The sequence below is a fragment of the Nipponia nippon genome, unplaced genomic scaffold (genome assembly GCF_047370975.1).
Source record: "Nipponia nippon isolate SJK-2023a ecotype South Korea unplaced genomic scaffold, ASM4737097v1 scaffold_14, whole genome shotgun sequence".
Taxonomy (NCBI): Eukaryota; Metazoa; Chordata; class Aves; order Pelecaniformes; family Threskiornithidae; genus Nipponia; species Nipponia nippon.
The window spans coordinates 6,355,915-6,370,463 of NW_028262330.1; the positions used below are offsets into that span (position 1 = coordinate 6,355,915).

The 14,549-nt window shown below is 52.1% G+C and overlaps 1 long non-coding RNA gene across 1 annotated transcript in view; it reads left to right on the top strand.

Moving 5' to 3' along the window:
• The first annotated feature begins 5,814 nt into the window (after nt 1-5,814).
• Nucleotides 5,815-14,549, top strand: part of LOC148056435 (uncharacterized) — a 58,748-nt gene continuing 50,013 nt past the window's right edge. Inside the window, exon 1 of the long non-coding RNA XR_015703361.1 lies at nt 5,815-5,892. This is a non-coding gene — a long non-coding RNA (uncharacterized LOC148056435). The remainder of the gene's footprint in view (nt 5,893-14,549) is intronic.

Here is a 14,549-nt window from a genome sequence, read left to right on the forward strand (position 1 = left end):
AGCACATGGCGTTCACAAAGTGCTGCTGCCTGCAGTGGGAGCTGGAGGGGCGAAAGCCTTCGGAGGAGCCATGGGGTGGAAGCTGAGTTGGTGATTGCAGTTCCCTGGGGTTTAAAACTGTCTGGCAGAGTCTTGTCTTGTGCCAGGAGTGTTGGGTGGCCTCAGAGGGGGGTCCTTCTGCCATAGGCGGCTGAGCACCCTCAGCCCTGTTACATCCCACATGGAACCCAGCCCAGGTAGGGCTGGGGAGCGGGCGCAGGAGCGGGGGATGCCAAACCGTAGCGAGGGGAACGTCAAGACGGGGGAAAATGTCACCCTCAGAAACAATTAAACTTCTTAATAAAACCCGTTGCCTCTGTGAGTGCTCGATGTTCTTTTCCGTTTGCCTTGGCTCAGCCACACTTACATCATGGCCCTATCGCGGGGCTGCCGAGGGGATGCGTTTGATTGTACAGGAAACCAGCGCTTTGGCAAACTTCTCTGCCCTAACGAAGCCAGGCCAAGAGTTTAATGCCTTTGCTGTGCAGAAAAATTCTTCCCTGTCCATTCCCCCTTCCCTTTCTGCAACCCTTAACCATCACCGCCCGACTGCATGGCCAGGCGAGCCGCCCTTAGCATGCCTCCTGCTCCAAAAGTGAGTGAAATGCAAATTAATTCCCTTTAAATCATGTTGTTTCATGTCCCTGGACTGTGTGTTCCCTCCCACCCTGTAGACTTGATGCGAAGCACTGGAAGGTGCTGTGTGGAAATACAACATAAAAAGGATATTTATGTAATGGAAATATCCTTTTATTATTTTTAAAAAAGATTTAGACCATTATAAAAAAATGTGTCCTTTCATCTAAAAAGCACAGTAACCTCATGAGCATGGATTCAATCTAACTGTGTTCGGTGTGCAGCCACGGTGACTCGATGTCAAACTCACTGGTGTAACCGGTAGGATCTGCATAGCCCTGCCTTCGTTCACACAGGGAGTCCTGCACTGGGGCAAACTTGCAGAAACGGTCAGAAACACAGAGTCTTGGGTTCTTTCCTTTGAAACCCATTACTCAGCTCAGAAGCACCTCGGAGAGTTTAAGAACCGTGTTCTGCCCTTGGGCAAAACTATGAGAGAACAGCAAAGCCCAGAAATGCATGAAACTTCACTTGAGTTTTGGTTTGGTAATGATGGGTTTTTGGGAGACCCTAAGAAAAGCCAATGTCAAGCTCATTTGCATCAATTAAATGGCCCTGGAGGCACAGGTGAGCAGCCGGTGGCTGACGGTGGGCACGGGCACCCTGGAGTGTGGTGGGATGGAGGTGGTGGTCTGCCCTTTGCCACTGCTCATTTCAAGGTAGGTCTGAAGCAGGGGGTGACTCTGCTCTTCCTTTTCTCTGGGTGGAAAGTGGATCCTGTGGGTGCTGGAGGAGATTCGGGTGGGGTTACCATGCCATGGCAGTGCCATACGTGGTGCCTTTGCTCCTCTGTGCACAGCGGACCCTTAGCAAGCAAACCAAGCAGCAGCATGGGAGTAAGGCTGGTGTTACTGGGCGCCCTGAGCTCCCCTGGACTCTCCCCTGATAGTTTCTCCTGGGTCTGAGAGCTGTGGTGAAGCCGGGGCTGTGCCCCAGACAGCAGCAGCATGTAGGAGCAGTCCTCGGGCAAATTATAGGGTTCCTATCCATGAGTCAAACCTGGATTTTCGGGCCAGCTGTGAGACCCATTGTCTCAGCTTGCTGAGGAGCCACAGTGTTCTGCTGAAAATACAGACTATGGCTATGGGGAGATACCTCAAGTGATGGTCCTGTGGTTACCCCCCAGGGAGTGTGCAAGAAGCAATGCTGGCTGACACAGTGCTGCCACGTACAGTGTTCCTTGCATCTGGTCTCGCCATGGGCCAAACTCTGTTTTCAGCTATGTGTGTGAGTCACTGCGATGTTCATATAGGAGAGCTGAGGTATAAGGAGGTTGAATTCCCACGGGGAAGGCACAGGCTTTGGATCACTCAGACCTGCCAGCCCCAGTGCACACCGGCGATGCCATGGCCAATGCTCACACCATAGCATCCTTCTTCGAAGCAATTCCCTGCCTGGAAGCTGCTCCTCCGTTAATCCCAGCCTGCACAGACCTGCCGATGCGTGCCGGTGCTGCCCGTCCTCTGGCCCCACAGCTGCAGACCCCACTCCAGGGGTGGAGGGAGGAAGCTCAGCACTTGGACGCAGACCTTTTGGAGTTCATAACTAATATTTACTTCAAAGGCCAGTTGCCTTTAGTGTCGGTCAGTTGTATAGTCCTGGCTTGTTTAGAGATGGCGAGCAAACAGAAAGCCAGGCCGTTCAAAAGGGGAAGGGTGTGGGAGCTGTATTGCTATTTACCTGTGTAACCAGGAGGAAAACCTGCCTGTCATTCCTCCTAATAAATACAAACTGGAAGCATGGATAAACCCATGGGGATTTATTAGTTTGCTTTACCAAATGCAAATATTAAGACTAGTTGGCTCAGCCCAAGGGCTGCCTTTTGCTTTTTGTGTGCACTGCAGCGTCTGGCGCCTATGGGTGCTGATAAGGGTGTGCTCTGTGCTTAGCCAGTTATGCTCAAGGAGTTTCTTTTGAACTGCTCCTGTCTCTCTTTTGCTCAGGCCTGATCCTGCAAGGGGCTGAGCACCTGGTGGGGATGCGGGGCATAGCACTGGCTGGGTTTGTCGTGCTCCAGCCTCCCCAGCCCTGACCTGCAGCATCTCCCCAGGCAGGGCGAGCTCCCCGCTGGCGTGCCCCGACCCGCCACGTGCTCTGGGGCAGTTTTCAGCTGGCATTTGGATTTGTAGGGCCAACCTGGAGCAGGCAAAAGCTCCCTGTGCTTATTTTCACTGTAAAGTGTAAAACATGGTCCTGCCCTATCGATTATGGCCCTTTTTACCCCTGCACTGAAAGCAGCGAGAAGAGCTTCTGATCCAGCTTGGCTTGTGCCTGCAGCCATGCAAGTCCAGCTTTAAAGAGCCCCTTTTTGCTACCCCAGTGCCAGATTACTGCTTCTTTTCCCTCCCCATTTGTCCCCTTCCTAGTGCCTGCTTCACTTTCGCTCATCCTGAGTACTGCTCAGAGCACATTTACAGCCGCCTCCTTCCCCAGGTGCACCAGAGGCAGAGGGGGACTTTGCAGCTGGCTCCTTCACTGGGAAAACCCAACCTGCAGCTCAGTAATTCCCTGCAGGGTAAGCTCTGAGCCCGAGGCAGCTCCATCTCCAGAAAAGACCATCCACGACCACACCAGGTATGGACCGATGTGCAGATGCTGTTAGGAGCAGGGATGGCTCAGGGCTGGGGGTATTAATTAATACCCCAGTGCTTGGGGTATTAAGGCTGGCAGCAATACTGCTGGGGACAAACGGACATGAGCAATGGCCAGGGGAAGCCGGATTTGTTTTTCCTTGGGTTGCTAATGTGGGGATCCTATTCCGGAGAAGGCTCAGCAGGCGGAAGGCCCCTTGCTTGCTTTCATCCTACTGCTTGGGAAAATGGGGGAGCAGAGTCCAGTTGGGATGGGGAAGGCTCGGGGACAGCAGTGGTTAATTTTGTTTGCTTCACATTGAGTAAATACAAAGTTAGAAGCCAGGAGCCATTGCAGGGAGGAGGAGGAGGAAGCCAGGTGAGCAGCTGGGGTGGGGGGAGATGCAGGCCAGCCCCAGCCATCCTCCCCACTTGCAGTTTTCCATTCTTGTCCCTGTCTTTGCCCCATTTCATCTGTCCCTGCATCATCTGGTGTGTATTTACAGGCAGTTAGAGATGCTTGTCTAGATGTTATTTTTCCTCCGGGGCTCATAAAACCCATCTGCTGGAGCTGCCGGCCAGCTCGGGGGGGAATTTCCAGGCCCTGCTTGGGTCCTGGAGCTGATGGTGTGCAGATTTGGAGGCTGCATGTGCTTTGTTCCCGTGTTTGTTTTGACAGCTTAGCAGTGTCGGGCTGCAGCTGCAGGTGTGTGCAGGATGCATCCCGCCCGGGATGCGGCAGGGCACACGGACAGGGACCCAGCGTTGCTCCGAGCAGGGTGCTCGGGGGCTTCTAGCAAACGCCATCATGGATGGGATGTGGGTGGCTGGGCTTTTCTGGAGATGCAGTTTTTCCCATTTCTCAATTTTTTCAGATTTTCTTGCTCACCTTCCGTGAAATAGTGAAACACGCACAAACCATCAGCAATCTGCACAACAGTGGCTGGAAAGAATAGTTTTCATTTCCTACATAATTGTCCAAGTGTGCTTGTGTGTGTCAGACATGGACCCTTCGCTCGAGCAGCTCACCTGGGGAGCTCAAGGCTTCTTTGCAAACAGGGAACGAAGGACGCAGCCCTTTGGCATCCCCCAGCTTTCAGCCTCGAGACGCTGGCCCCGCACACCCCAGGGAGGTGTCTCAGGGCTCTCCCTTTCTGGTCCCACAGTTTGCTGGAGGTCCTGGGCCAGTGATCCTCCATGATGATGCACCCTCCAGGAGAACCTCCAGCACTACTCAGTTGGGGAAATGAAAGCATTTAAACCTCTCAGCTGTTCAGCTAGGACCACGATGGCTATGGTTAGAGTTGGATGAAGCCAATGCCACCTTTGCTCCTCAATCACAGCTTCAGCAGTGCTGATGTTGAGCTGTACAGAGCCATTTGAATGCTACTCTTGGACAGGACTGGGGTGCTGGCTGGCCCCACCATTCCCCGGGGCTGCTGCTGAGGCTGGGCCAGGTTATTGCTCCATCAAAGTCTTTTACCACATCCACTTGCAGGTGGTTTCTGCAGCTCTAACAGTCCTGTTAATGCTTGGTTTTGGGATAGAAGAGGCTGGGACTGCTTGCCCCAGGCCCACTGTAATTGTCTCCTGTCTGTCCCCAAGAGACTCCTGGTCTAATGGGTTGCACCTTCAGCAAAAGCCTCCAGAGCTCTTTGAGGGGTGCTGGTTCTCAGCCACCTTCCCATCATTCACCATCTATAAAACTATTTTTTTTATTTGTTAAAGAAGGTGTGTTTATTACCTCCCTATCAGAAAATTAATATTTAAAGGCCAGGAGATCTTGCTAGGAGATAAGGGTGCTGGTGCAAACTGGGGTTAAGCTTAGTCTGAAGCCCCCCCGAAAGGTGAGCCTTGGTCTTTCCATGCTGGACTTCTCCTGTCACCTCCTTGGAGGGAGAGCTCTGTCCCATTTGGCAGGCTGAGCTGGGATGGGGACTTGTGTCCCATTGTTGCTGCTGGGTAAAGGCTCAAATAGTTGTTTTTAGCTTATAAGCAGAAGTTTCTTTATTTAAAATAAAAAAAGGGGGTGGATACATGAATGGTGCATGATACTTTTCATGGCCCATGACAAAGATGGGAAAAGAGCTCTGAGTTTTTTAAGCTCTTTGGCCTTGCTAGAATGGCTGGGAGTATCGTGGGGAAATAGGACAGCTCTTTGGGCTAGAGACTTCATATTGCCTGTGCTTGCTTAGTACCAGCTATGTTAGGTACCTACAGAGCTCCCTGCAGTCATGCTGTGCAAATGATAGTGATTAATAAGAATATTTGTGACTAATAAGAATATTTGTGATTGCTGTATGAATTTGACACAAGCCCTAGTTGCAAGGGCTTTCTGTGGAACAACAGAAAGGTTCGCCCTCTGCAAGATGCATTTTTGGGTTGCACACAGCTGTGCTCACTTGTTTAATTAATTCTTGCTTGTAGCAAACCACACCTTTGAGCAAGGCTGAGCACCTGGAAGGCAATTTTGACCCTCCTGACACTCTCAAAGCCTCCCCTCAGGTGTCCCTAATTCTGGTATCAGTTATAAGCTCCCTGCAGAGGCTGAGCCCTGTTTATGTGATGGGGCTTTGCAGGAGAAGCAGCAGCTTGATGAAGGGAGCCCGAGCAGTTTCCTTTGCAGTAGAGGAGGGTGTTGGAGGAGGTAGGTGAGGTTGAATCTCTTCTGGTTTTTGCGCGTTGCACCAGGCTCCTGGACTTAACTGGGGCTTGTGTAAGCTGCAGATAAATGGGGTTGGGGGTTACATGCCTCGTCTATCGTGTCGGTGTGATGTTGCCAAGGGATTTAGCGTGCGAAGAGGACTGAACCCAGGAATGAAATAGCTGATTATTGTTTTTCGTTCTTCAGACAACACAGCTGAGCAAATCCAAGCCTGCTGTCTGTTCATTAAGGGACTAATCCTTTGTTTTCCCCTGGAAAAATCCTTTCCAGGAATCCCAAGATTTTCTAAGTAGGGCCAGGCTTAGAAAATGGAGGAAAATATGTCCCTTTCCCATTACATCAGGTATTTCTCAGCTATTTCTTCAATTCTTTCACCTTCTTGCTTGTCCACATGTGCTTCCCTCCTCTTTCCCATCTCCTGCACAGAAACTCATCTGGGGAGGTCCCAGGTCCCTTGAGAGCAACAGCGAGGTCTGGTGTCCTGCAAGGGATGAGCTGACGTTTCAGCTGCCCCTTGGGCAGGTCTGTCACCTCTACCTTGCTGAAGACTTTCTTGAAATCTGTAATAATGTCTTTGTCAAATTAGGAGGAGGTGTGGGGCTGGGAACTGGGCTGATAAAAGATCCCTGCTGTGGGATCCCAGATGACCCAACCAAGGCTTCCCCGAAGGGTTAAGAGCTGGGAAGCGTGCTCCATTCCCACTCACCTCCCAATGCAATTTGATGGCACTTGCAACACGCTCTCCCCCATCACCTCTGAAAATAATCACAGCGTATGAGCAGGCTGCGGTGTTGCCATGGGGATGCCACTCATGTATTTTAATTCTAATACGCCTTCCTAGGGAGATGGTCCCCAGTCATGTTTTTAATTATAATAACTACTGTGTTTTAAAGTCCTAAGTATTATGTATACGGTGCAGAGCTGGCCCTGCTCCATCCCCTGGGCTGCCCTAGCTGGTGTGTCCATGCCTGGTGCGTGGCTCTGCTGGGATGGCTGGGGCAAAGGGAGGTAACCATGGGGGCAACTGAGCGGGGACGTGGATTGGCTCATTCTCTGTGGTGTTTTACTTGGCTTTCCGTTGCTGGTCAATGGGATCTCTTGTTCCAACTGGAGATTTGACATGGAGTGGAGCAGCACACACTCTTCTCTTATACCATTGGAGAGGAGAGGGAAGGCTGGTGGCCTCTACCTGTTTCTGGGTGGTCCCTTGAGTCCTGCTCCCACCGAGCTGGTGGCTTTGCAGTCGGCTGCAAACCAGGACACAGAACTGAGGTTGTAATCTCATCCATGCCCCCATTCCTCTGGGATGCTGTAGGACCAGGTGGGCTTCAGCCCAGTCTTCCCCTCCTGTTCCCCCTCTGGTACCCGTCATGACTGAGGATGCGGCCTGGCGTATCTCCACACCTCCCCTCTGGTTTGGGTGGGTGTGTTTTGGGACCATGTTTTGCACAGTTCACACCAGGGCTCAGTGTGTGCTGCCATGCATCTCGATAAACTCCTTCAGTGGAAGGAGCAGCAGCATTGGGGTGCCTCCAGACCCAGTCCTGCAGGAATGCCAATTAGTCCAAAAGCTGCTTGGTAGCAAAGGCTCAAAGCTAAGCTAGTTTTCCCCTCTAAGCCTCCATGTTTCAGTTGCTTTCAAGGAGAGGAAATTCTGCTGCTGGAGATACCTCTGCTCCCTCCTAGCAGAGCAGTTTCTGGTGCACAGAAGTCAAACCTAATGCAGGATGTATTAGCCCTCAGCTAGAGCAGTTTGTTACTGTGCTCTGAGGGGGCTGGCCCTGCTCCCCAGTGCTTGTTGACATTAGCTGGGTGCTTGTAATGGCAAAACCTTCCTAGACCATGGTCTGACATTCTCCCCCCCTCTTTAAATTAACATGCCAGCTGTGTCTCACCCTAATTAAAACCAGCAAAGAGGACTGGTCCAGGACATAGCTTTGGAGGCTGTAAAATTCTAGGACAGTTTTATGTAGTGCAATTAAAAGGAAGGTAAAAAAAATTGTTAAGAAATTAAACACTAATTACTTTTTTTTTTGCCAGCTGAACTGTTTTGGCAGTGGGGCTGCAAGTGGGATGCAAAGACCTGGGATGGTTGGTTCTCTGGTGCCCTAAGTCCCATTGATCAAATGTTCCCTTGCTTTTTAGCAGTGTAACTCATCTGCTGTCAATTAGCCTATATCACATTTTTTCAATTAAACAGGCCTAAAGGCCTGATAGTGAAGTCTGGTGGGGAGGGGGAGGGAAAGGCAAAGCCTGGTTGTAGGCAGCAAGGTGGAAATATCTTTTTAAAAGGTGTGATCCCATTTTAGTGTTTTCCATATAAAATGTGATATTATCGTCTGTGCTCTGGGGAGCAATAAGAGCTGGAAGTCCCGCTGAGGAGGGAGCCTGTGAAGTGGAGGGCACCAGCATGGGCGGCCCCACGGTGGTGGCAGGTCCAAGGTGGCCCAAGGGATTAGATGGGGAATCCCAACTGGGATGCTTGCAGGCGTGATGGTGAGTTACCGACTGCAAGCCAACTCCTTTGGGATGAATTTCAGATGTTCCCTTGAACTCCTGCCCCTTGGTGGGGTAAAGGTTTGCAAACTTGCCCTGTGTTTGCTGGGCTGGGTGAAGAGGCTGCCCATGGGGCTGTGGTGTGAGGGCTCGTTTGTGCTCCAGGGAAGGTGAAATTACTCTGCTGTTTGCATGCAGCTGGCAATGGGAAAAGGGTGGCTTGCACAATGGGTGGCATAATTTGCCTTGGATGGTGAAGTAAACCGCCGTTTCCTCTCCCTCTGTCTAGTCTTGCTTGCCGAACCTTTTCTTTCTTGATTAGAAAAGGAAAACAGGCTGTGAAGTATTTGGAAAGGGCATGAGGAAGGGCAGGGCTTGGAGTAAATGGCTCCTTTTATACCTGCATCCACCCTATGCCTTAAAAAGAAAAAGCAGGCAAAACTTTCCCAGACTGGAAAGAAAGAAGCAGCTGGAGTGGGAAGAGGAGCTGGTCCTGGCCCCAGGAGGAGGGAGAAAGAGGCGTGTGTGGCCTGCTGATTAGTGTTGTAGTTATTACAAACATTACCCGTCTCCCTCCCCTTCTCCCGGTGCTTGATCCCTGCTGGAGCCAGCTCGTGCTGGGAGCGTGCGGGGTGGCTGGGGGTTGGGGTGGCCTCTGGTTTGGCTGGGGAGTGCTGGATGCTGGGGAGATGCAAACATGGGGGCTTCAAGAGTCCTTGCAGGTATCTGCCTGTTGGAATGGAGCTTCATCTCCCTGAGTTGCTCGCTCAAAGCTTTGCAGGAGCTGATGCTTCCTGGATGCTCTGGGGCAGGCGAGGACACTGGTGCTCCCTTCCACCTCTCCCTACACTGGGGCAGGGTGCTCTCCCAGGACCTCCGGAGCCGCCCATGTCTCATCCCGCAACACCAACGATTCACTCGCCCGCTGCAGAAAGGGCTCAGGCCTCCCGGTTCTGCCAACAAGCCCCTGCAGGTTATCCTGTTGGGAAAACCAGACTCATTTATTAATATACATAACGTTAATTGCTGTAATTTGAAGGCTGGCTTCCCACTCCCAGGGATGTGGGTGTGTGCTGCCGGTGTGGAAATGTGCAGAGGAATGTTTCCCTGCTGAGCCCCTGCGGTGAGGGGAGGATGCTCCTGTGGTTATAATGGTGATGACCGCTTTGTATTGTGAGTTTGGTTTCACGTGCTAAAAGAACAGTGGGAAAACCAAACAGATCTCCTTGGTATCTCCTTGTTGTAGGCTAAAAACACAGTCAAATAGATATTTAAATGTTAATTAGTATAATCTACCACCACCACCTCCCCAGGCAACCCTGGCAATTCAGAGCATGCTTCGTTCTCCTTCCCTGCCCAGTTAACTGCCCTCAGTCTCCAAAAAGAGCTTTGCTGACCACCTGGAAGAGCTTGAGCTGGGTAGCCTGGGCTGGGGAGAGGCTTGTAGCCCGCAGGAGGGCAGCGATGCCACCTCACCATCCATGCCAAAGGACCTGGAGGTGTGGGACTGAAAGACCCTTGAGGCTCTGAGTCTGGTCTGCCCTTGGGCTTTGCCAGCACAGTTGTGTTGGTGAGGAATGGAGGGAAAGGGGAGACTTGGCTCTTGGTTCTCAGCAGGGCTGTTTTTTTCTGACCCATCAGTGAGGTTATGGGACAGGACAGGACTGCTCTTGCTGCTCATGCCTCTGGTCTCTCTTGCAGGAGCTGTTGGCCCCAGCTCTGTCCATGTCTAGGTGGTTGTAGCACCAGCAAGTCCAAAGCTCTGCTGGAGATAAATTAGGCAGCAGTGCCTTGCCTCCCTAAGATCCCGGAGGACTCCTGGCTTTGTGTTTCTCATCCCAGGAAAGAAAGAAACCCATTGTTTTTATGGTCATCTGGCAATGCCAGCAGAAAGCCTGGCTCAGGGCCTCTGTTCTTGCAGAAGGAACAAAGCGAGGTCCCTCCGTGCACAGGGGTGTTTTGGGCTGCGCTTGGGAAATAACTCCTTTGCCAGGAACGCGTGTGTCCTCACGAGCCAGATCTGCTATTGCAGCTCTCCTGCCCTGTACCAACGTTTGCTTTGGAAAAGTAGTGCTGGTGGTTTCTGGACCGTGATCCATCTAACCCGCCATCAGAAAACAACAAAACCAAACCTGTAATTGCTGTTGGTCTTGAGCAATTTGAGCTGGGTGTGAATTGGCCACGAAGGCTTGAAAAGCGCTGTGGGCTACAGAGCTGTGCGGGGATGGGAATGCTGCTGTCAGAGTGGCAGAAGTGAGCGGATGGTGTATGCAAACCAGGACCCCCGTCTTTTGCTTTGCAGCCCTTCTTTACTAGTCTGCCTTACCCTGTATCCCAAAGTAAATCCACTGACGCTCAGGGCTCCGCTGGCATCAAACCTAGCGTGAAACCCCAACTTGGCAATAGCTACTGCTGCCTGCGTTGGTGGGTGAATGGCGCCATGAGTCCTGGACCCAGCTGGGTTTTTTTAGCTCCTGTGGAGGATAATTAGAAGTGGAGAATTAGGCATTGCATTTCCTGATTTCTCTCCTTTCAGCAGGTTGGTGTGGTGCTAGCAGCCCTTCCCCCTGCCCAGTCTTGCCACAGTCATTAGAATTCCTTTTGGGAAAGAGGAGAGGGTGAGGGGGGAGTAAATCTGATTTAATTACAATGAAACAACCTGCATGGCCCCAGCAGCTTGGTGGGTTTAATCTGATTTGGAGAGGGGAGGCCGTGCGGTGGCTGCCGCTGGCATGAGCTCCTGCTGCACATGATGGGCTTAGGGCAGCGCCAGGCGCGGGCTGCCCCGGCGTCCGGCAGCAGCGTGGGGAGACCCGGGCTGCCCACGTGGGGTGATGGGTCCTGGGGATGGGAGAGGGATGGGGCCCTCAGCCTTTCACTGCAGAGAGCTGCTTGGGAGCCCTGTTTTCTCTTGCTTGTTCTGGAGAGGGTGGGATCCAGGCAAAGAGATGGTTTGGTTGGAAGTGACTCATCTTGTGTCCCAAGGAGGCTGGAGAGCTCTGGGCTGCTCAGAAGCAGCTGCACAGTGTGGAGGTGATTAAACATTAAGTCCAAATGAAAGAGCTGCTTCTAGCAAATGATCTGGGGGACAGAAATTAAAGCTCCAAATGTCCTAAAAAGTTGAGGCATAAATGGGTCCTGGCTCCTGCAGCTTGCTCTGTGTCTGTTGAGGAAGGGACCTCCCTGGGGGCTAACGCTGCCTGCTGTGGTGGCTTGAACCGAGTGCTCTGGTGCATCTCCAGTTGCAAAGCTGCTCTTTGCAAACGTGGCCTTTGGGATTCTTTGTCCTGAAGCTTAGCAGATTACCTTGGGCTTTTAGTGTAGCTGTCATCCAGCTTCCGCCTTCCCAACTGTCCTCTCACAATTGAGAAAGGTCATTGCCTCAGGGAAGGAACTGTCCCATATGCTGGCACCTGCCAGAGGTGTCACCTTCTAGATGCTCCTGTCATCCAAGGGACAGTTCACATCAGGTAGTGTGGAGAGCTACCTTGGCTGCAGGTCTCCCTTCCCTCTCCTATGTGACTGTAGATGTCTTTGGGTGGTTAAGGGTGTCTCAGTGGCAAAGGGGGACAGGTTTTGATAAAGTTGAAGGCATGGGTAATTGGGAGAGTAGTGGTTACAGCTACATGGCAGCTTTGGGGAGGGAGAGACATGCCTCAGGTTCACCTGGTTATGGTCTGAAGGCTACCCATGGCAATGGACGGGGTGTGGAGTCCCAGCTTTCCATGTTCTGGTCTGGCGGAGATAATAAAATGTTCCAAGGATGCAGTAATTAACTGCAACCTTCTTATCAGTGCCTTGTGATGACCTGATGGCTGTCCAGCTGATGAATTTCAGCCTGTATTTACCCAAATTGGGCTTCCCCTCCTGCCAGTGCACACGGACGTGCTTCTTGGTGGCACTGGTGTCTTTCAGGATGTCAGGGGTTAATGGTCCTCTGACCACGCTGCCCTCCCCCAATATTCCCACACCTACTCCCATCTCTACTGCTCTGCAGCTCCTGGGGCTGTGGTGAGGATGGGAGCATCGACCCCTGTGGAAACGTCACCTCCCACCCTGTCTGAGGCTTTGGCAAGGGGGAGGACACACCCAGCTGGGGGTGGAGGAGAGGCCAAGGCCAGATCCTGCAAAGGCTGGCAAAGAAGATTCTGGATAAGGGCAGGAGCATGTGGGAAGTGACTGTAAATCCTGCAGAAGGATCTGGTGAAAGGTGATGGCTTGACAGCTCTGGAGCCCCATCTCTGCTTGGCCTGTGTGGTGCTGGCAGGGGCAGCTCATTCTTCACCGGCTGCTGGTTGCTTGGGCCCTGGTGTGTTTTGCTACCTATGTGCGTTTTGCTTGAAATCACACAGTTTAGGGTACTCTTCCCCTCTCTGCAATTGCACTCCTTTCCCTGAGTGGCTCGGGTGTGCAGCACGGAGCAGTGTCACCAGTTCTGTCTTGGGAACGCAGGGGACACCTCTAACTTAATTTGCGTGGCTCTTTTTGATCCTTCAAGGCTTGTTTCCTCAGGGCTGGAACAGTTATTTTCCTTAGTGATTGAAAAAGAAGCTTGCCTCAGCAAGTTAGGTCTGGAAAAAAGAAAGGAAAAAAACCAAAACAACCCAAACCCCCCTGCTGCCTACTGTTCTCTTTCGAGGAGCAAGAACATCCTGGCTTTGCTGAAGAGCTTTGCGCCTCTGCAGTCAGCATCACCACGGCAGGGGTCCAAGAGGGGCCAGGGCTGACTGCAGGCAAGCCGACGTGGTGGCCTCCTGCCTTGACTTCCGAGAGCTGAGCATTGTGGGAAGCTCCTCGGAGGATGTGGAGCTGCCAGAGGGGGCTGCAATGCCGCCCCGGCTGTTTGCTGGCCAGGATGTGCTTGGGAGGAAACGCAGCAAATTGCAAACACCATCTGCAAGTGCTGCAAACCCCCAGGCCCTGCTGTCTGGGTTGCTCAGGACCAGTAACAGGGATTTATATTAAAAGTTCAGGGCTGGATGTGCAGGATGGAGCGGGGCTGGGCATGGTCTGTGTCAGCTGCTGGCTGTGCCTGCCCTGCAGTTGTCTTGACCTTCTGTGTGGTGATGTTTCCCCATGAAGTGTCTGTCCTGCAACTGCTGGATCCTGATGGAGAAACCTCTTTCCTCCTCCTCCTCTCCTGAGAAATGTCCATCTCTTGCATCCTGGCTCCCCCGCAGCATGTGGCTTTTCTCTGAACTTTTGCTTCTGTGCTTTCCATGTGCTGCTGTGACTTCCTGCGCTGGACTGTCACCCTTTGGGGACAGGCTGGAGCATGCAACAGAGAGGGGTTTTCTGGGCAGCCCTTGATCTGCATCCCCATGTGCTTGAGAGATCTCCCCTGGTGCGGCTGAGGGAGTGCTGCCAGGCTTGGGTATGTGCAAATCGCAGACCAGGCACTCCAAACCACAAAGTTTTAAAGAAAAAACCCAATAATATATTTTGAGGTTCTTTTTGTTTAACTTCTGGGTTTTAAATTTAAATTTGAGCTGCTTTGTTTTCTGTGCAGTCGGGAGGTCTGGGAGCCTTTCTGCAGAAGGAAAAAGTAAAATACCCAGCTATTTGTGCGAGTCCTGCAGCGGCGGTTTGAGCAGTGCTGGGGTGAGAGCAGTGGGCAGTGCTGCCGGGGCCCTGGTGAGCAATTTCAGGGAAGGAAAAGTGAGAGACCAGCTTTCTCATCGTGTTTTTGAGTTGAGCCACATCTTGTTTGGAAAGCACTGTGGTGGAGCAAATGCCATGACCCAATGCAAGCCTGACTTCCCAGACCACTGAGGTTTTGCATTTCTGCTTTAAAAACACTCATTTTAATGTCCTCTTGAGGGGTAGCACCCTTATCCCACCCCTCCTGAGTGCCAGACAGTGGGAAACATTCTCCCCTCTGGGTGGGATGGTAGCTGGTGCTGGAGCATCCCTGGGGTGCAGGCTGGGTCTGGAAAGCTGCTCCGTGCCGGTGCCTGGGGAGACGTATGTGGGACCTAACCCAGTTTCACGCAAGGTGTTTCTGCTGACACAGCCACCATGTGCTTTAATTGTGGATTATTAAGAACTGCTTTTATTTTAAGAAACTGGCCCCTCGTTACAGTGCAAGTCCCCAAACCCTTTTCCCTACAAAAGGGGTGTTGTGCCTCTTACCTTTCGGCAGC